Source organism: Lithobates pipiens, unplaced genomic scaffold (assembly GCF_037356315.1).
Source record: "Lithobates pipiens isolate NorthernLeopardFrog02 unplaced genomic scaffold, aLitPip1_a1.2 Scaffold_25, whole genome shotgun sequence".
Taxonomy (NCBI): Eukaryota; Metazoa; Chordata; class Amphibia; order Anura; family Ranidae; genus Lithobates; species Lithobates pipiens.
Window position 1 is genome coordinate 167,959,781 of NW_027507787.1, and position 23,378 is coordinate 167,983,158.

A 23,378-nucleotide genomic window follows, 5' to 3' on the forward strand; every position below is an offset into this window, starting at 1 on the left:
TGTTTGTCACACTTAAGTGTTTCGGAACATCAAACCAATTTAAACAATAGTCAAGGACAACACAAGTAAACACAAAATGCAATTTGTAAATGAAGGTGTTTATTATTAAAGGTGAAAAAAAATCCAAACCATCATGGCCCTGTGTGAAAAAGTGATTGCCCCCCTTGTTAAAACATACTATAACTGTGGTTGTCCACACCTGAGTTCAATTTCTCTAGCCACACCCAGGCCTGATTATTGCCACACATGTTCACAATCAAAGCATCACTTAAATAGGAGCTGCTTGACACAGTAAGGTCCACCAGAAGATCCTTAAAAGCTACACATCATGCCGAGACCCAAAGAAATTCAGGAACAACTGAGAAAGAAAGTAATTGAGATCTATCAGTCTGGAAAGGGTTATAAAGCCATTTCCAAAGCTTTGGGAATCCAGCAAACCACAGTGAGAGCCATTATCCACAAATGGCGAAGACATGGAACAGTGGTGAACCTTCCCAGGAGTGGCCGGCCGCCCAAAATTACCCCAAGAGCGCAGCGACGACTCATCCAAGAGGTCACAAAAGACCCCACAACAACGTCCAAGGAACTGCAGGCCTCACTTGCCTCAGTTAAGGTCAGCGTTCATGCCTCCACCATCAGGAAAAGACTGGGCAAAAATGGCCTGCATGGCAGAGTTCCAAGGAGAAAACCACTGCTGAGCAAAAAGAACATCAAAGCTCGTCTCAATTTCTCCACAACACATCTTGATGATCCCCAAGACTTTTGGGACAACAGTCTGTGGACCGATGAGACAAAAGTGGAACTCTTTGGAAGGTGTGTGTCCAAGTATATCTGGCGTAGAAGGAACACTGCATTTCATAAAAAGAACATTATACCAACAGTAAAATATGGTGGTGGTAGTGTGATGGTCTGGGGCTGTTTTGCTGCTTCAGGACCTGGAAGACTTGCCGTGATAAAAGGAACTATGAATTCTGCTGTCTACCAAGAGATCCTGAAGGAGAATGTCCGACCATCTGTTCGTGTACTCAAGCTGAAATGAACTTGGGTTCTGCAGCAGGACAATGATCCTAAACACACCAGCAAGTCCACCACCGAATGGCTGAAGAAAAACAAAATGAAGACTTTGGAGTGGCCTAGCCAAAGTCCTGACCTGAATCCTATTGAGATGTTGTGGTATGACCTTAAAAAGGCCGTTCATGCTCGAAAACCCTCTAATGTAACTGAATTAGGACAATTCTGCAAAGATGAGTGGGCCAAAATTCCTCCAGGACGCTGTAAAAGCCTCATTGCACGTTATCGCAAACGCTTGGTTGCAGTTGTTGCTGCTAAGGGTGGCCCAACCAGTTATTAGGTTTAGGGGGCAATCACTTTTTCACACAGGGCCATGATGGTTTGGATTTTTTTTCACCTTTAATAATAAACACCTTCATTTACAAATTGCATTTTGTGTTTACTTGTGTTGTCCTTGACTATTGTTTAAATTGGTTTGATGTTCCGAAACACTTAAGTGTGACAAACATGCAAAGGAACAGGAAATGAGGAAGGGGGTAAACACTTTTTCACACCACTGTATACCCCACCTTTTTAATGGAGCCCCCATCAATTCAGACTCCCAAGAGCCCATCAAATGCAGCCTCATCAGCACCCATAAAATGCAGCCTACCAGGACCCATCAATGCAGCCTACCAGTTCCCATCAATGAATGTCTGCCTCCTTCCATTCATTCGGGAGCCGGGACACAGACACAGTCTTCCACCGCCACTGTGCCTCTGACTCTATGTGCGAATGAAGCGGCGGCTGCCTGCTGATTCTGAGACTTAGTTGCTTGCTGCAGAGAGAAGAGAGTAGGAACACCAGTAGCCGGGTGCCCTAGGCAGCAGTTTGCCTATTGGTAGCACCGGCCCTGTACAGAACCCAGAAATACAAACTCCTATTTAGACATGGCCAGTTTGTTTTGTAACAAAACAAAATTTGGCCTTATTTAGCATTGAAGAAAAACATTATAAATTTCAGCTAATAAGAAAGAAATGATACAAAAATAACAAATTCATTTGGCATGATTTGTTAATTAGTTAATGGTCTAATGAAACTGCAGGTTGACTAAGTAAATCTTACAGCCCAATCAGCTGATTCATTTTATGCTGGAGGTTGGTTATAAATCTGGTGAAGCTCTGCAGTGAAACCAATCAGCTTCCATGTTTTTTGGTCAAAGCTTAATTAAACAAGCTGAAGTTAGAAACTGATTGGATACCATGTACAACTGCACAAATTTTTGCACTCTTCAGTTTTAGTAAATCAACCCCACTGTGTGTGTGTGTGTGTGTGTGTGTGTGTGTGTGTGTGTGTGTGTGTGTGTGTGTGTGTGTGTGTGTGTGTGTGTGTGTGTGTGTGTGTGTGGTGTGTGTGTGTGTGTGTGTGTGTGTGTGTGTGGTGTGTGTGTGTGTGTGTGTGTGTGTGTGTGTGTGTGTGTGTGTGTGTGTGTGTGTGTGTGTGTGTAGTAATGGATATAGGATCTAAACATTAGGTTCCGCCTCGTACCAGCAGCAGTGACACAGTACAACCATTGGAAAAGTGCATTTCTAAGAAGGGGGTTGTATTGCATTTGAGCAGAGGAGACGAGTTTTGAGAAGCAGCAGGAGACGCATTGTCATCGTGTGTGTGTTAATGGATTCAATAAACCAGGCACCTCCAGCTGTTGCAGAACTACAAGTCCCATGAGGCATAGCAAGACTCTGACAGCCACAAGCATGATCCCGCGCGATCCCGCGAGCTGTCGTAGCTGTACGTTGGTTCCTTTAAGCGGGATAGCAGGCGCGCGCACGCCCAGTGCACTGCGGGGGTGGTGATGCTCATGATCAGTGGGTGCGATGATCACCAGCCATAAGCCAACGCGGGTACGAGAGGCAGAACAGGGACATGTTCCCTGTTCTGCTCTAAGAGGGGGCGCAGATCATCAGTTCCTAATAGCTAGAAACCACGATCTGTCATCTCCTATAGTCAGTCCCCTCCCCCCTACAGTAAGAACACACAGTCAGGAAACACAGTTAACCCCCTTGATCGCCTCCTAGCGTTATCCCCTTCCCTGCCAGTGAAATGTATATAGTAATCAGTGCATTTTTATAGCGCTGATCGCTGTATATTTGTCAATCGTCCCAAAAATGTGTCTGATGTGTCCGCCATGTAGTAATGATAAAAATCGCAGATTGCCACCATTACTAGTTAAAAAACATAATAATAATAAAAATGCCATAAATCTATCCCCTATTTTGTAGATGCTATAACTTTTGCGCTTTCTGCGATTTTTATTACCAATAATATGTAGAAGAATACATATCGGCCTACACTGAGGAAAAAATTTGCCAATTTTTTTTTTAAATTGGTGATAATTATTATAGCACTAAGTACAAAATATTGTGTTTTTTTTCAAAATTGACGCTCTTTTTTTGTTTATAGTGCAAAAAATAAAAACCGCAGAGATGATCAAATACCACCAAAAGAATGCTCTATTTGTGGGAAAAAAAGGATGTCAATTTTGTTTGGGTACAGTGCCAGTTAAAGTGGCGCAGTGCCTTATCCCAAAAAGTGCTCTGGTCATTGAGCAGTCAAATCTTCCAGGGCTGAAGGTAATATGCATGGCAAGTCTCAGGGTAGAGATGGGGATCTAGGGTCAAGGAGCCAGGGTTTCCACTGCGCAGAAATTTGGTTGTTACTAGATGGGCTTAAGCGAATAAGGATTCCTATAGGAGATGGTCCTTTAATATAGTAACCAACTCAGAGATGGCCGGGGCCATTGTATTTTATCAGCATTTGGCAATAGATTTTGGGCCGATATAAAGGTAAATTTGTCGGCCACTGTTCGAATCCAATGCCAAGTAAGGCGCAATTTGGGGTCTGGAGAGCAGGAGATATGTGTGATTGATGTAATAAAATAAAAAAACTTGTTTCCAATATTCAAGCAGGATTGTTTATTGCCACCAGATATGTATATAAGTACCATGATGTCCACAGTTACGCCAGCGAAGTGGTGAGGAGTAGAGATGGGCAGAACACACCCCCAGTTCGGTTCGCACCAGAAAATGTGAACAGGCAAAAAGTTCAAGCGAACATGCCAACCCTATTAAAGCCTATGGGACACGAACATGAGATATCAAAAGTGCTCATTTTGCAGGATTATAGGCAAGTTGTTGCCATAAAAAGTGTATTGGGACTTGGGTATTGCCCTAGGGGACATGTATAAATGCAAAACTTTTTTTTTAAAGCTACCGTTTTTTCAGGAGCAGCGATTTTAATAATGCTTAAAGTTAAACAATAAATATTCCTTTAAATATCATGCCGGGGTGGGGGGGGGGGTCCCCTTAGTCTGCCTGTAAAGTCTCATATCTGTGCAATATATAGAACAGTTCCCGCAGCAGCAAAATTACATTTCCAGGAAATAGGAAAAAATGGCATTTAAACTTGCTGTCTCCTGGCAATAGAGATGAAAAATCAAGGAAAAAATTGGCGAGGGTCCCTCCCCAGCACATACCAGGCCCTTTGGGTGTGGTATAGATTTTAAGGGGAAGGACAAGGGTCTCTTTCTGAAAACCCTGACCATTGGATGTCGGAGTCTGCGGGTGGGCGGCTTATCTTTTTTTAATTTTTTTTTAATAAAGGAATTGTCAAAAACTGTCTGTTGTGGTTTTTACTTTTTGACACTTTTTTTGGTAAATGGGTACAATGTATGGATTTTGGGTATGGATTTGGGGGGGGGGGGGGCCTCACGTCCTTTTTTAAATTTTTTTTTTTGGTGTTCCCGTTTCTTTTTACATTTTTGTATTGCCAGCTTTCTTTATGTTTACATTCATCTTGAGTGGGGAAGCCCGCTGACAGATGATGACTCATGGTTGTTAAGGACATGGGCGGCTGGCTTCCTGGCCCTCTGTTTAACAACCAGCTATTTCTTCACACAGAATTCGAACCGGTCGATTGTTTTTCAACCGATCCGAATTCTAATCTTTCTGAAAAGTTGGAATCCATTAGAAAACGAATAAAACGAAACAAACTTTAACGGATTTCAGCACAATTCATTACTATTTGTTACTATTTCTTTTGGTGATTCGGATACATCTGAATCTCTGATTAACCAAAAATTTTTCCGGATTTGTATTCTGACAGAAACTAATTGCACATGACTACCAACTGCAATAGGCAACCTACTTACATGTTTGTTGTCAAGATCACTCACTTCTCGCCTGCACATATTGCCCCCATCATACCCTCCACACCCCTTTCCTGCACATGCAAGGTTACAGTCATACCCTCTACACTCCTTTGCTGTACATACTGCCTTCCATCATACAATGCATGCACACTCTTCTTCTGCACATAAAGAGCGTACACGGAGCCGCAGCAGCAGGCTGTGGGCGTAGGGACGGCATGACAGCTGCTTTGAATGCACTGTCGCTGTTTTAAGGGGCAAGGATAATGGGCGCTTTAAGGATCGGAGTAGACGGGGCGGAGGGCGGAGCCTGCCGTTTTCAGTCATGAGGCAGAGGAAGCCAGGGGCAGTCGGAGAGCGGAGGAGGAAGTTATTCCCACCCACCCTCCCTTTTTGTTTTTGGGGGATTATTCATTGGGGTAGGATTAGGTGGGTTGGCAGTGTTTTGAGGTCAGTTGAGAAGGTCAAGTGGTGCAGGTGGAGAATAGGTGGTACCCATCCATGGTGATGGGGGTGGTTGGATTTGTACTTCATGGTTACATGGGGTTAACCGGGAAGAGTAAAAGGGGTAGGTCACTGCATTGGTTGGTCAAGAGGTTAAAGGTAATGTGCAGTGACCAGTAGGGTCTATTATATGCTATGACCCAGGATACAGTTTTAAAGGAAAGTTGTTTACATGTTAATTATGGTTATTTATTGAAAGTTTATATTTTGTTACATATATATATTTTGGTTAAATAAATCAAGGCCTGTCGGCCATTTACTCCAAACATAGTCTGGTCTGGTCTGGTTTATGGGGGTGTTGGGTTTGGAGAGAGGTGGAGGTATCTTTCGGGTAAGAATGATATTGAGGGGAGGTGTCAGACAACACAGAGGTCATGCATAATTGATCTTATCCTCTGCTCTTCTCTCCTGCACATGTTGTCCCTTATTTATACTTTCCACACTCCTCTCTTGCACACAGCCCTCTGTGTTCTTTTCCCTCACATATTACCCCATCATATCCCTCACACTCCATTCCTGCATATGCAAGACCACAGTCATACCCTTGGTACTGCTTTCTTGCACATACTACTTGCTATCAGCATCAGGGCACTGTGATTAGCTGTACAGTGCTGACCTCATCAGGAGCCGGTCTTACTGCCTCCTGATTATTGGTAGTTGACTGTGAGCTGTCAGTGACAGCTCAGTTACAGTTCTGGTGGAACTTATTAAGTGTGACCCAGAACAAGACAGCGATATATACATGTGGCAGCTCTGCATTAAGGCCTGCCCACCCTGCCACCTATATGCTTATTGCTGTTGTAAAGGGGTTAACATTCAGATTCAGATGACCAGCAAAAGTGGCAGTTAGAGAGGTCTCTTTACCATTTAAAATGAACAGTGATGCTTAAAACAGTTTTCATTATGTGGATAAAGGCCATTCACGCCAGGTCAATCAGCTTTGTTGCAATGAACATACAGTACATTTGTTAATGTGAATTGTGTTAAAGCAGTCCATTCATAATGGATCAAAAAATGTACCTGCTATATCTTTTGTAGTGCACCACAATGCATGTAAATGTGTCACCATACATTGCAGTGTGCTGCAAAGTAAGTATATTGTGGTGCAATCATATTCATGCATTACCACAACGTGAAGGGATGCATGGGCCCTTAAACTGAGGGACACAGTAATAAATTTAGTAAGCATGGGTTACATCAGGGATGCTCAACCTTTTGAAAAATGTGGGCTACTTAAGTGATTTGGTAACTGGTCGCAGGCCACAATATAAATACAATACAAAAATAAAATCGTTCAGAATTAATTTTGTTTTACAATTTTGAATAGTATAATGAACATTTTCCTCCTGCAGCCACTGAATGTCAATGGGAGGGAGAGAAGGAGAAGCCTGTGTCATTCCACCTTGGACAGGAGTCAGCGGTACAGAAGAAGCATTGGGTTATGGGACGCCTACTCTCTTCACAGCTGCCTGTTTCCTCCGCTAACGGCTCGATGCACTCTGATTGTCTGGGGTGGCGGGTCGGCAAGCCCAGATCACGATAAATGGATTGCTGACCCTGGACATGTGCTTCCCTGGTTTAAGGTCGAGGGCCACATCAGAGGGCTCCGAGGGCCTCCTAGGGCCACATGTGGCACACAGGCCACAGGTTGAACACCCCTGGGTTGCATAGTACTAACCCCAGGTAGTCCAAGTGAGAAAAATTATCTGCACACCAACATCCATCCAACAGGTTTATGGAAAGACTGCCACCAGGACTAAAACAATGGACCAAGGGGTGACGACATTTCACACATACATAGTGCTTCTTCAAAACCAGATGTCGGTGTGCAGCTAATTTTTCTTACTTGGTCTACATGTTCACGGTTGTGAGCCGGAGATAGCCCCCAGCCCTTCTTTTTTGGTGGATTATTATACTCACCAGCAATCTGTCTCATTTCTCCTACTAGCCCGAGGTGAACTGAACACTAGACACCAAAAATATAATCCAGTCCGTTGCCTACATAACTCCCTCTACATCCAGATCACTTCAGGTTTAACTTGGTGTTACAGGAGAATTGACTCCTTTTTCCAGCGTTTCTTTTGAAGTTTTCTTTTGGTAGATCTTATAGTGACAGCTCAAAATCTGAGATTTTCCACGAGTTCACCCCAAACACATAGTGTTTCCAGTTTGTAGGGGCAAAGTGATTGGCCAGATTTAGACAGTTTGCCATCCTGATCCTCCAGCTCCTGCAGCCTGGAGTCAGTCATTTAGTGCTGGCATTACTAGCACAACTAAATGAAACATAAGATGGCCATACACCTATAGATTATCTGCAGATTTTCTATGGTTAGATGGAAAAAGTTTAGTGAACATGGAGAAATCTGTTGCACTTTTTCCATCTAACCATAGAAGATCTGCAGATAGTCTATAGGTGTATGGCCAGCTTTAGCTTATTTCAAATTGTGCACAAGCCAGCCAGTACCTCAACTGACATTCGCTGACATTAAACAAACATCATACTTGGTAAATGACATCGGCCAGGTTTCCCAGCACAGCTATTTACATTCCAGGAACGCTGTGAAAATGTACGTTGCAATGGGAGTTTGGCGGGAGAGGACCATTGTGCTTGTGTTATCATGATTTTTTTTGTTGGTCATGGGGGCATAATTAATCATGACTGATGGCGGATCTACATCACCGGACAGTGTGGTTGCCATATAATTTACATTGTGGGTAATCTTTGTTTTGTTTTTCTACTTGTTTATTTTTATTTACCTTGTCAATTTGGTGAATAAACAACAAGGAGTACTATGTACCCCTTACTCATTGATGTGGGGAGTAGGATATCAAGGGACCCCCCTTATTTTAGAGGGGAAGGTTTCCAGATTCTAATATGCAGTACCGTATATACTCGAGTATAAGCCGAGATTTTCAGCCTCTTTTTTGAGGCTGAAAGTGCCCCCCTCGGCTTATACTCGAGTCATCGCTGTCTGCCTGCTCGATCAGCGTGTCGAGCAGACAGACAGCGGCCATTCTATAATTCAAAAGCCGCGCCTCCGGCTCCGCCTTCGCCTGTGATAGGCGGAACACTGAATTTCCCAGCAGCCTGTGTTCCGCCTATCACGGACATCGTCTCATCCTCGTACTACGGACGAGGATGAAAGGATGTCCGTGATAGGCGGAACACAGACTGCTGGGAAATTGTGTTCCGCCTATCACAGACAGGGAGGCGCGGCATTTGAACAGGGGAATGGGCGCCGACGAAGAGCGGTGATCCTGGGACGGGACCGGACGGAGGCTCGGCTCGGGACGGGACGGGACCGGACGGAGTCTCGGGACGGGACGGGACCGGACGGAGGCTCGGGACGGGACGGGACCGGACGGAGGCTCGGCTCGGGACGGGACGGGACCGGACGGAGGCTCGGGACACAGGTAGGCTGGACACACAAGGCCACACACACACACACACACACACACACACACACACACACACACACACACAGGGATGGATGGATGGATGGACACACACACAGGGATGGATGGATGGATGGACACACACACACACAGGGATGGATGGATGGATGGACACACACACAGGGATGGATGGATGGATGGACACACACAGGGATGGATGGACACACACACACACAGGGATGGATGGATGGATGGACACACACACAGGGATGGACAGGCATATCTCACCCTCGGCTTATACACGAGTCAATAGGTTTCCCAGTTTTTTGGGGGTAAATTGGGGGCCTCGGCTTATACTCGGGTCGGCCTATACTCGAGTATATACGGTATATCCCCCCTCATCCACCAGGCCAGGGACGTAGGGATGAGTCCCTGGTTTCCATGACATGCTTTTTTCTTGGTTGCATGACATTGTTTTTCTCTTCCACAAGACATGTAAGGTTCTGCATTTCTGTTGTGGAGGGTTTTCTACTCTCTCCTTTTTTGGATATCCTGCAAGCCTGGATAAGGTCCTGGTGTTGAATTTCAAGGGGATCCCGTCCAAAAAAAATGGTATGAATGGTGTGGGGGTCCCTCTAAAATGCATAATGAATTGTTATCCTAGATCAGGGGTGTCCAAACTTTTTTCAGTTAGGGCCAGATTTGATTAAGTGAACATGCGTAAGGACTGACCATTTTGCATGACATTGTTTGAACCATTAAAATTCGGTCTAAGTGTGTTCGTTCGAGCACTAATACACTGCCCAACAATAATTATCTTGTCTTTGTGGCTGTGTGTTGTGAAGAGATGAGCTTGGCCATGTTATTTTGCTATACCGTATTTATCGTTGTATAACACACACATTGACTTTAGGAGGGAAGTTTCAGGAAAAAAAAATTTAATTTTAAATAAAGAACCGTGAAGCCCATCTGTGCCCATCAATGCAGTCTAATCAGTGCCCATCTGCAACCTCACAAGTGCCATGAATGCAGCCCCATTGTCGCCATGAATGCAGCCCCACCGTTGCCATGAATGCAGCCCCACCATTGCCATGAATGCAGCCTCACCATTGCCATGAATACAGCCTCACCATTAACATGAATGCAGCACCCTCCATTGCCATGAATGCAGCACCCTCCATTGCCATGAATGCAGCACCCCCCATTGCCATGAATGTAGCCCCACTGTTGCCAGGAATGCAGCCCTACTGTTGCCATGAATGCAGCCCCCCCCCCCCGTTGCCATGAACGCAGCCTGACTTATGCTCATCTGCAACCTCGGAGGAGACAGGGAGGGGGTGGGATGAGCACCAACAGATTACATACAGCAGAATCTGTTTTCTTGGTGGCCTCTTTAAAACAAAGTCCCGCCTACTATGATGGACAGAACAGTCGTCCAATAACAGCGCAGGAGATGGGACTTCCTATTACAGAGGCCGCTGTGCAAACAGGAAATTCACCTGTGTGTACGGCACTCATCCCACCTTCTCCCTGTCCCCTCCAAGGCAGCCAGCATGTACAGTGGGGATCAAAAGTTTGGTAAAAAGGTAAAAATGTGTATTAATGTGCATAACGAAGCCAAGGAAAGATGGATAAATCTCCAAATGGCATCAAATTACAGATTAGACATTCTTATAACGTCAAAAAAAGTTTTATACTGCCAAAGTTTGGACACCCTGCAGAATTTATAGCATGCACTGCCCCCTTTGCAAAGCTGAGACCTGCCAGTGTCATGGATTGTTCTCAATCATCATCTGGGAAGACCAGGTGATGTCAATCTCAAAGGTTTTAAATGGCCAGACTCATCTGACCTTCCCCCAACAATCAGCACCATGGGTTCTACTAAGCAGTTGTCTAGAAAACTGAAACTGAAAATAGTTGACGCTCACAAAGCTGGAGAAGGCAATAAGAAGATAGCAAAGCGTTTTCAGATGTCAATATCCTCTGTTCGGAATGTAATTAAGAAATGGCAGTCATCAGGAACAGTGGAAGTTAAAGCAAGATCTGGAAGACCAAGAAAAATATCAGACAGAACAGCTCGCAGGATTGTGAGAAAAGCAATTCAAAACCCACGTTTGACTGCACAATCCCTCCAGAAAGATCTGGCAGACACTGAAGTTGTGGTACACTATTCCACTATAAAGAGATACTTGTACAAATATGGTCTTCATGGAAGAGTCATCAGAAGAAAACCTCTTCTACTTCCTCACGACAAAAATCAGCATTTGAACTTTGCAAATGAACATATAGACAAGCCCGAGGCATTTTGGAAACAAGTTCTGTGGACTGATGAGGTTAAAATTGAACTTTTTGGCCAGAATGAGCAAAGGTACGTTTGGAGAAGAAAGGGCACAGAAATTAATTAAAAGAACCTCTGTCCAACTGTTAAGCATGGGGGTGGATCAATCATGCTTTGGGGTTGTATTGCAGCCAGTGGCACAGGGAACATTTCACTAGTAGAAGGAAAAATGGATTCAATAAAATTTCAGCAAATTTTGGATGGTAACTTGATGCCATCTGCGAAAAAGCTGAAGTTAAAGAGAGGATGGCTTCTACAAATGGATAATGATCCTAAACACACCTCAAAATCCACGCGGGATTACATCAAGAGGCATAAACTGAAGGTTTTGCCATGGCCTTCACAATCTCCTGACCTCAACATTATTGAAAATCTATGGATAGACCTTAAAAGAGCAGTGCGTGACAGACAGCCCAGAAATCTCAAAGAACTGGAACACTTTTGTAAGGAAGAATGGGCAAAGATACCTCAAATAAGAATTGAAAGACTCTTGGCTGGCCACAAAAAGCGTTTACAAGCTGTGATACTTGCCAAAGGGGGCAGTACAAGATATTAACTCTGCAGGGTGCCCAAACTTTTGCAGATGCCATTTTTTTGTTTTCTGTCATTTTGAAAGTGTAAATGATGGAAATAAAATCTAACATTTTTTGACATATTACAGTGCCTTGTGAAAGTATTCGCCCCCCTTGAACTTTTCAACCTTTTGCCACATTTCAGGCTTCAAACATAAAGATATACAATTTAAATTTTTTGTGAAGAATCACCAACAAGTGGGACACAATTGTGAAGTGGAATGAAATCTATTGGATATTTTAAACTTTTTTAGCAAATAAAAAACTGAAAAGTGGTGCGTGCAAAATTATTCGGCCCCTTTTACTTTCAGTGCAGCAAACTCACTCCAGAAGTTCAGCGAGGATCTCTGAATGATCCAATGTTGTCCTAAATGACTGATGGTGATAAATAGAATCCACCTGTGTGTAATCAAGTCTCTGTATAAATGCACCTGCTCTGTGATAGTCTCAGGGTTCTGTTGAAAGCGCAGAGAGCATCATGAAGACCAAGGAACACACCAGGCAGGTCCGTAATACTGTTGTGGAGAAGTTTAAAGCCGGATTTGGATACAAAAAGATTTCCCAAGCTTTAAACATCCCAAGGAGCACTGTGCAAGCGATCATTTTGAAATGGAAGGAGTATCAGACCACTGCAAATCTACCAAGACCTGACTGTCCCTCTAAACTTTCAGCTCAGACAAGGAGAAGATTGATCAGAGATGCAGCCAAGAGGCCCATGATCACTCTGGATGAACTGAAGAGAAAAGCAACAATCAGTCTTACACTGCACAAATCTGGCCTTTATGGAAGAGGGGCAAGAAGAAAGCCATTTCTCAAAGATATCTATAAAAAGGCTCGTCTAAAGTTTGCCACAAGCCACTTGGGAGACACACCAAACATGTGGAAGAAGGTGCTCTGGTCAGATGAAACCAAAATCAAACTTTTTGCCCACAATGCAAAACGATATGTTTGGCGTAAAAGCAACACAGCTCATCACCCTCAACACACCATCCCCACTGTCAAACATGGTGGTGACAGCATCATGGTTTGGGCCTGCTTTTTTTCAGCAGGGACAGGGAAGATGGTTAAAATTGAGGGGAAGATGGATGCAGCCAAATACAGGACCATTCTGGATGAAAACCTGTTGGAGTCTGCAAAAGACCTGAAACTGGGACGGAGATTTATCTTCCAACAAGACAATGATCCCAAACATACAGCAAAATATACAAAGGAATGGTTCACAAATAAACGTATCCAGGTGTTAGAATGGCCAAGTCAAAGTCCAGACCTAAATCCAATCGAGAATCTGTGGAAAGAGCTGAAAACTGCTGTTCACAAACGCTCTCCATCCAACCTCACTGAGCTCGGGCTGTTTTGCAAGGAAGAATGGGCAAGAATTTCAGTCTCTCGATGTGCAAAACTGATAGAGACATACCCCAAGTGACTTGCAGCTGTAATCGCAGCAAAAGGTGGCTCTACAAAGTATTAACGCAAGGGGGCCGAATAATTTTGCACGCCCCACTTTTCATTTTTTTATTAGTTAAAAAAGTTTCAAAAATCTAATAGATTTCGTTCCACTTCACAATTGTGTCCCACTTGTTGGTGATTCTTCAAAAAAAAAATTATTTTTTTTATATCTTTATGTTTGAAGCCTGAAATGTGGCAAAAGGTTGAAAAGTTCAAGGGGGCCGAATACTTTCGCAAGGCACTGTATAAGAATGTCTAATCTGTAATTTGATGCCATTTGGAGATTTTTCCATCTTTCCTTGGCTTCGTTATGCACATTTATACACATTTTACCTGGGGTGCCCAAACTTTCAATCCCCACTGTATATCTTTTGTGGCCGCCGGTACTCAGGGATTCGTTGGGGGCCACAAAAGATATACATGCCTAAATTACCAGGCAGGCCGTTTGAAACCAGAGCACGAGCCACGATTGGCCGGACTTTGGACAGGCTTGTCCTAGATCAATCAATGTTTTGCAACCTTTTTCGGTCAAGACACTCTTTAAAATTATGCAAAATTACGAGGTTCCTCATTCTAAGATGTGAAAAACTAAACAAATAGTTTTATATAACACATCAACATCCACACATGTAGAACACCCAATGTTAGAGGTGATTTATTCTTCCAAAGCAAACACACCTGACCCAGTATTCCAATGTTTCTCTTCTCCCTCAATTTCTCAGCTAATGGGACCTCGGTGCTTATGGAGATGGGCAGGGGAAGGCAAACAAGGATGTTGTACAAGCATCTGATGTCGTCCTTATCAGCCGATAATGAGATTGGTTGTTAGGACATCAGTGGCTAAAAGGTTGTAATGGTGCCCAATGAAAACCTTTGGCTTTCTGTAACTAAAACGCAGCCTTGATCCACTTATCGACTCATGTATACTTTTTGGACAATTTTTTGACATTTTGCCAAGGCACCCCTGAAGAAACCTGAAGGCATCTACCCTGGTTGAAAAAGGCTGTCCTGGATAGAGGTCTGGTATGGGTTTTAAGGGTAACCCCCATACAAAAAGAATGGCATGGGGTGTCTCAAAAATCCATATCAGACTAGGGTGTCCAAAGGATATACAGTGCCTTGCAAAAGTATTAACCCCTTGGCTTTTTACCTATTTTGTTACATTACAGCCTTTAGTTCTTTTTTTTTTAATCTGAATTATATGTGTTGGATCAGAACACAATAGTCTAAGTTGGTGAAGTAAAATTAGAAAAATATACAGTATCTCACAAAAGTGAGTACACCCCTCACATTTTTGTAGATATTTTCTTCTATCTTTTCATGTGACAACACTGAAGAAATGAAACTTTTCTACAAAATAAAATAGTGAGTGTACAGCTTGTATAACAGTGTAATTTTGCTCTTCCCTCAACATAACTCAACACACAGCCATTAATGTCTAAACTGCTGGCAACAAAAGTGAGTATACCCCTAAGTGAAAATGTCCAAATTGAGCCATTTTCCCTTCCCGGTGTCATGTGACTCGTTAGTGTTACAAGGTCTCAGGTGTGAATGGGGAGCAAGTATGTGGTGTTATCTCTCTCACTCTCCCATACTGGTCACTGGAAGTTCAACATGGCACTTAGGCTGGGTTCACACCGCTGCGGGTGGGAGACCCGGATGTGATTCGCACCGCACTGCAGTGCAAATCACATCCGATCTGTCTGTGCGATGCGAGTTCAGCCATACAGATAGTATGGCTGAATTCGCATCGCACCCGCCGCAAACTCGCACAGGACCCTTTTTTTGGTCCGCAGCAGAATCCATGTTCACACCATGCGATCCGATTCCTGTCCGAGTTTGCAGATCGCACTGCGATATGCGGACTGGTCTGGGGGTGTCATTAAGATTTCATTGACACTCCCAGCAGTCCGCATAGGGCAGTGTGAACTGCCGGCGGGAGGCATGCGATGCGGGAAAACGCCGCGGATTAGCGGCGTTCCCGCATCGCTACGGTGTGAACCCAGCCTTAATGACAAAGAACTCTCTGAGGATCTGAAAAATAGAATTGCTGCTCTACATAAAGATGGCTTAGGCTATAAGAAGATTCTTAAGACCCTGAAACTGAGCTGCAGCACGGTGGCCAAGACCATATATCAGTTTAACAAGACAGGCTCCACCCAGAAAAGGCCTCGCCATGGTCGACCAAAGAAGTTGAGTGCAGATGCTCAGCATCATATCCAGAGGTTGTCTTTAGGAAATAGATGTATTAGTGCTGACAACATTACTGCAGAGGTTGAAGGGGTGGGGGTCAGCCGATCAATGCTCAGACCATACGCCGCACACTGCATCAAATTGATCTGCATGGCTGTCATCGCAGAAGGAAGCCTCTTCTAAAAATGATTCACAAGAAAGCCCGCAAACAGTTTCTGAAGACAAGCAGACTAGGGGCACAGATTACTGGAACCATTTCCTGTGGTCTGATGAGACCCAAAGATAAACTTATATAGTTCAGATGGTGTCAAGCGTGTGTGGTGGCAACCAGGTAAAGGCGTACAAAGACAAGTGTGTCTTGCCTACAGTCAAGCATGGTGGTGGGAGTGTCATGGTCTGGGGCTGCATGAGTGCTGCCAGCACTGGGGAGCTACAGTTTATTGAAGGAAACATGAATACCAACATGTATTGTGACATACTGAAGACAAGCATGATCCCCTCCCTGTGGAGACTGGGCCGCAGGGCAGTATTCCAACATGATAACAACCCCAAACACACCTCCAAGATGATCATTGCCTTGCTAAAGAAGCTGAGGGTAAAGGTGATGGACTGGCCAAGCATGTCTCCAGACCTAAACCCTATTGAGCATCTGTGGGACATCCTGAAATGGAAGGTGGAGGAGTGCAAGGTCTCTAACATCCACCAGCTCCATGATGTCGTCATGGAGGAGTGGAAGAGGACTCCAGTGACATCCTGTGAAGCTCTGGGGAACTCCATGCCCAAGAGGGTTAAAACAGTGCTGGAAAATAATGGTAACCACACATATTGACACTGGGCCCAATTTTGACATTTTCAGTTAGGGGTGTACTCACTTTTGTTGTCAGCAGTTTAGACATTAATGGCTGTGTTGAGTTATTTTGAGGGGACAGCAAATTTACAATGTTATACAAGCTGCACACTCACTTACTTACTACTACATTGTAGCAAAGTGTCATTTCTTCAGTGTTGTCACATGAAAAGATATAATAAAATATTTACAAAAATGTGAGGGGTGTACTCACTTTTGTGAGATACTGTACATAAAACTATTTTGCAGAAATAAAAAACTGATAATTGGCATGTGTGTATGTATTCACCCCCTTTCTTATGAAGCCCATAAAAATCTCTGGTGCAGCCAATTACCTTCAGAAGTCACATAATTAGTGAAATGATGTCCACCTGTGTGCAATCTAAGTGTCACATGATCTGTCACTACATATACACACCTTTTTAAAAGGCCCCAGAGGCACCACTAACCAAAAACTGCCATGAAGACCAAGGAACTCTCCAAATAAGTAATGCCGTACACATGGCCGTATTTTCCATCAGAATAAACTCTGACGGTATTTCCGATGGAGTTTCGCTGAAATGGACTTGCCTACACACAATCCCATCAAGGTCCGTTCATTTAGAACAAGATGACATATGACGGGACTAGAAATAGGAAGTTAAATGGCCAGTAGCCTATAGCTGCCCTTGCGTCATTTTTGATCTGTGGGAATGGCATACAGACGAGGAATTGATTCCATCGGAAAGATTTAAAACATGTTCTATTTCTAGGTCTGTCAGAATTTATTTAAAAAAAAGTCAGATGAAGCCCACACAGAATATCCGATTAAATTATTCCGTCTGACTTTTTCTGCCGGAAAGTCAGACCGTGTGTACACGGCATAAGGGACAATGTTGTTGAGAAGTACAAGTCAGGGTTAGGTTATAAAAAAATATCCAAATCTTTGATGATCCCTAGGAGCGCCATCAAATCTATCATAACCAAATGGAAAGAACACGGCACAACAGAAAACCTGCCAAGTGATGGCCACACACCAAAACTCACGGACCGGGCAAAGTGGGCATTAATCAGAGAGGTAGCACAGAGACCTAAAGTAACCCTGGAGGAGCTGCAGAGTTCCACAGCAGAGACTGGAGTATCTGTACATAAGATGACAATAAGCCGTACGCTCCATAGAGTTGGACTTTATGTGGCCAGAAGAAAGCCATTACTTTCAGTAAAAAACAAAATGGTACGTTTTGAGTTTGTGAAAAGGCATTTGGGAGACTCCCAAAATGTATGGAGGAAGGTGTTGTGGTCTGAGTGATCTAAAATTGAACTTTTTGGGCATCAAAAAAACGCTATGTCTGGCGCAAACCCAACACATCACATCACCCAAAGAACACCATGTTTTTCAGAAGTCAGGACTGGTAAACTGGTCAGAGTTGAGGAAAAGATGGATGATGCTAAATACAGGGTTATTCTTGAGTAAAACCTGTAGCACTCTGTGTGTGATTTGAGGTTAGGACAGAGGTTCACCTTACAGCAGGACAATGACCCCAAACACACTGCTAAAGCAACACTTGAGTGGTTTAAGGGGAAACATGTAAATGTGTTGGAATGGCCTCGTCAAAGCCCAGACCTGAATCCAATAGAAAATCTGTAGTCAGACTTAAAGATTGCTGTTCACAAGCACAAACCATCCAACTTGAAGGAACTGGAGCAGTTTTGCAAGGAGGAATTGGAAAAAAAGCCCAGTGGTAAGATGTGGCAAGCTCATAGAGACTCATCCAAAGCGACTTGGAGCTGTGATAGCCGCAAAAGGTGGTTCTACAAAGTATTGACTTTAGGGGGGATGAATAGTTATGCACATTGACTTTTTCTGTTATTTTGTCCTATTTGTTGTTTGCTATTCAATAATAAAAAAAAAATCTTCAAAGTTCCGGGCATGTTCTGTAAATTAAATGATACAAATCCTCGACCAAATCCATGTTAATTCCAGGTTGTGAGGCAACATACAAATGCCAAGGGGGGATGAATACTTTTGCAAGGCACTGTAACAAACTCAGAGAGAGATTTACTGTTGTCATCTGGCCATCCAACTAAACACAGAGCATAGTGTTAATATTAATTCATAGCATAGAGGCTAGTATTCTATTATTTGTATTTTTTTTTCTTATGAATAGGTGGCAACCTTAGGCTGAATAGCAGTTTTGGGCACTGTTAAACTCCAATATACTCATGTATATATTCCATATTTTAAAAATCGCAATAGGCGTATATTGATTGGTTTGCGCAAAAGTTATCGCATCTACAATCTATGGGATAGATGTAGGGACTGCGACTTTTAGCGGGACTGCGACATTGTGGCGGACAAATCTGATTTTAAATAACACTTTTTGGGGACCAGTGACATTATTACATTGATCACTGCTATAAAAATGCACTGATCAATGTAAAAATGACACTGGCAGAAAATGGGTTAACACTAGGGGGCGATCAAGAGGTTAAGAGGTTAAGTATGTTCCCGGGGTGTGTTCTAGCTGTAGGGGGGATGGACTGCCAGGAACATGACAGATATCACTGTTCCCCTCTGTCATGTCACTAGGCAGAATGGGGAATGGCCTTGTTTACATAGGCAGTTCCACGTTCTGACCCTCACCAATGCGATCGCAGGTCACCGGTGGACATTAAGTCTGCGAGCACGCCCCGACGTACAGACCGACGTACAAGTACGTTGGTTCGCGCAGGAGAGCCGACCTGCCACAGTATATCTGTGTGAGCTGGTCGACTAGTGGTTAAAAAGTCATTAAATATATTTAAATTTATTAAAAATATGGAACATATGTAAACCCTCACCTTGCAAACCAACCCATTCAGTTTAAAATAGAAACGAAAGGCAAAACATTTTTGTATAGATATAAAAAACATAAATATCAGTGATTGACCTAAGTTTAATGAAGCAAAAGCTAACCTGAATCATGCTTCACGAAAAAAAAATGGTCCAGAACAAACAACCCGTGTTTGAAAAGGTATGGTCCCCTTGGCTTTCTTACCTACAGGTACCGGATACTCGGGGTTGACATTGGACCAGTGGTGGGGTAGATTCCTGGATTGGTAAGGTCTCACTTCTCTGGTATTCTTCCTTTTCTTCCCTTTACTTCTGTTTTCTATTTCTATTCTTAAGAGTAGTATTGGTACTCTAGTCGGACCCTCTGTCCCTTTGCTGCTTCTTGGGGGGGGGGGGGGGTTTATATTACAAGTTTTCTTAAAGAATACTATTCTAAATGTTTGTTATGTTTGTTGCTCCCAGACAAGGGCGGTGCATCCATTAAGGGCACACGGGCGATGCCCCCTCTGTCATGCCCCCCTCCTATATGTAAAATAGATAGATTCCTGCTATGTAGCATGAATCTATCCATGGCCACTGTAGCCACCCCCTATTCAGGCATCCTGCCCCTTTTTGGATGCCGGTGCCTGAATTACAGCGGCTGGGTGTTTTTTTTAAATCTCCTGATTAGAGCCAAAGGCTCTAATATGCTTCAAAAAAGGCTGACTCAGAGTGCAGAGCATTGCGCTAGGAGCCCATCCAAGTGTGTTAGAAAAGCAGCCACTGTGGGGGGTCAAACTAGCTGCATATGATGGGCACAGAGGCTGCATATTATGGGAAAAGTGGCTGCATTTTATGGGCACAGTGGCTGCATTGGCTGCATTTTATGGGCAGAGTGGCTGCATATGATGGGCACAGTGGCTGCATATGATGGACACAGTGGCCGCATATTATGGACACAGTAGCCGCATATGATGGACACAGCGGCTGCATATGATAGGCACAGTGAGGCTGCAACTGATGGGCACAGTGAGGCTGCAACTGATGGGCACAGTAAAGCTGCAACTTTTTTTGTTTGTTTGCGCCCCACAAGAATTTTGAGCACCAGCCGCCACTGCTCCTAGAATAAGATAAATAAGTCTAGGGCTAGGTGCCATAGTGGTTCCTATGTTAGCCATAGTTCTATCAGTATGGTCATAGCCTGCTTAGGTGGAGGGGTGGGCGGGTGTAGTCCTGCTTGCAGTGGCGTAACTAGAACCTTCAGGGCCCCGATGCAGGAAACCACGGCGGGGCCCCCCCCCCGACCTCCGGACAGGGCGCTTTTCTCCAAGCCCGATGGTGGAACACCAGGGCCCCCCAATTGGGTGGCCGCATATAAAGGAACCGATTTAAAAAACATCAATTACAGCCACTGTGCCCATCAAACGCCACCATTGTACCATCAAACGCCACCACTGTACCATCAAATGTCACTACTGTGCCCATCAAATGTCACTACTGTGTCCATCAAACTCTGCCACTGTGCCCATCAAGCTCTGCCGCTGTGCCCATCAAATGCCACCGCTGTGCCCATCAAATGCTGCCAGTGTACCCATCAAATACTGCCACTGTGCCCATCAAATTCCGCTACTGTGCACATCAAATGCTGTTGGTGTGCCCATCAAATGCTGCCACTGTGAATCCCCACCGCCCGCTCGCTGTCTGCCCGCCAATTACCCTGTCTTGGTGGGGCAGCGGGTAACGACCATGAGTGGGGTCCTCCATGCATCTCCTGCCATCCTCATCTCCCATCCTCTCCTCCAGATGGGCATCCAATAGCTGTGTCTATCGTTTCAGCCAATCGGGTGATGGGTAACAGACCCGCACACCTGATTGGTCGAGAGGCGGTTCAGTGTTAGGAAAGTGAATATTAATTCACTTTTCTAACACACCTGGGTAGACTGTGAGCGTCAAGAATGACGCTCGCAGTTCACCTATTTTGAAGCCTATTAGAGCCCATGGCTCTAATTAGGTGCTGCAAAAACACCCCCCGCCGCTGTAATTCAGGCGCCCGGCACCCCAAAAGGGACCAGACACCTAAATATGGGGGTGGCAGCGGTGGCCATGGATAGATTCATGCTATTCTATGCATGAATCTATCCATTGGTCATAGAGGGGGTGGAACCTGTGCACCCTTTTGGATGCACCGCCACTGATAAACACATGCACATTCACATACATACATATGCATACCTGCACACTCACATACATGCACACACACATACAAGCATGCTCACACATATAAGCATGCTCACACACACACACACACAAGCATGCTCACACACACACATACATGCATGCTCTCACACACACACATACATGCATGCTCACACACACACACACACATACACGCATGCTCACACACACACATACAAGCATGCTCACACACACACATACATGCATGCTCACACACATACAAGCATGCTCACACACACACAAGCATGCTCTCACACACATACAAGCATGCTCACACACACATACAAGCATGCTCTCACACACATACAAGCATGCTCTCACACACATACAAGCATGCTCACACACACATACAAGCATGCTCTCACACACATACAAGAATGCTCTCACACACATACAAGCATGCTCTCACACACACACACATACATGCATGCTCACACACATACAAGCATGCTCACACACACACATATAAGCATGCTCACACACACACACATACATGCATGCTCACACACACACACACAAGCATGCTCACACACACACACACACATAAACACAAATACAGTAGATAGTCTTATTTAAAAAAAACGGCAGACATTTACCTTGGCTCTTCCTGTGGTACTGCACTGTAGGGGGAGACAAAGAGCACACACTGTGCTTTCACTAAAGGCTAATGTGAGGAGCTCCCTGCATAGTACTGATTTCAGTTCGGCTGATGATCAAGGAGCTCCTCTCAGCCTCCCCTCCTATGGAACAGTACAGGGTGCCCTCATGGGCCCCCTGCAGCAAGGGGCCCGGTCGCCATGGCGATCTTGGCGACCCCTATAATTCCGCCACTGCCTGCTTGGCTGAGCCTACAATATTGGCCTGAAGTAAGGCCCACTGGATGTTTGCCCTTTTCCTAACATATAGCTGAATCTGTATTGCTATATGGGACTCTACAGTTAACCACATTGGCGATGTTCCTGGTACCTAACAATGGACTGTTCATAACTGTTTTTACCTAAATGCCTTATCCTTTGAATATGTTATTGTCAATATTTTCTTGTCAACTGATTTTTATGATAGTGTCATTTCAGTGCAAATTTCTTTTGTTACTTCTATATAACTATAACATGTTTTTTTTTATTGTCATTTAAAAAATGTAATAAAAATATTGAAACAGAATACTGCCAGAAGAGCAGAAGATTATTTGGTTGATTTATTAAAGGGAAATAGACTGTGCACTTTGCAATGCAGTTGTTTCAGAACTTAGTAAATGAGGTAAAGCTACACTTACCGGTAACAGTGTTTCTGGGAAGTCTTCAAGGATGGCACCGTGAGAGATGACTGGTCCCACCTGACAGGAAACACAATCAACAAAGAGGTTAAAACCTCCACCCCTCCCTGTGCTCCTCAGTTATGAAAAAGTATTGACCCACACCAGTGCATGAGAGTGAAACACCTCAAAACTCCATACAAAACCAACATAACAAAAGAGCGGGTGGGAAGTAGGCCTGCCGTCCTCAAAGACTTCCCAATAGCACCGTTACAGGTAAGTGTAACTGGTAATTTTCTCAAGCCATCTTCCAGGACGGCACCCTGAGAGAAGAGAAAGTAGCTCAGGCCTACCTTACGGCGAGACAACAGCTTGTAGGACCTTCCTACCAAATGCCATATCCTGAGGTGACAGCAACTCCACCCTGTAGTGTCTCAGGAAGGTGGTCTGGCTTGTTCATGTAGCTACCTCTTGGCTACTATGAGGCAATCAGAATCAATCTGCCCTCTGAAAGACCTAGCTTCTGCAATATCCTTGGGATCAGAACTAAGGGGGAAAGGCATATGCCAAGCAGAAGTCCAACAACTTGGGCCAGCGTGTCTATCCC

The 23,378-nt window shown here is 44.2% G+C and overlaps 1 long non-coding RNA gene across 2 annotated transcripts in view; it reads right to left on the minus strand.

The window, feature by feature from the left end:
- Positions 1-22,857, minus strand: part of LOC143929951 (uncharacterized) — a 158,252-nt gene extending 135,395 nt beyond the window's left edge. For both annotated transcript variants that reach the window (XR_013262667.1, XR_013262668.1), the window contains exon 1: positions 22,793-22,857. This is a non-coding gene — a long non-coding RNA (uncharacterized LOC143929951). The remainder of the gene's footprint in view (positions 1-22,792) is intronic.
- Between the last annotated feature and the right edge of the window lie 521 nt (positions 22,858-23,378).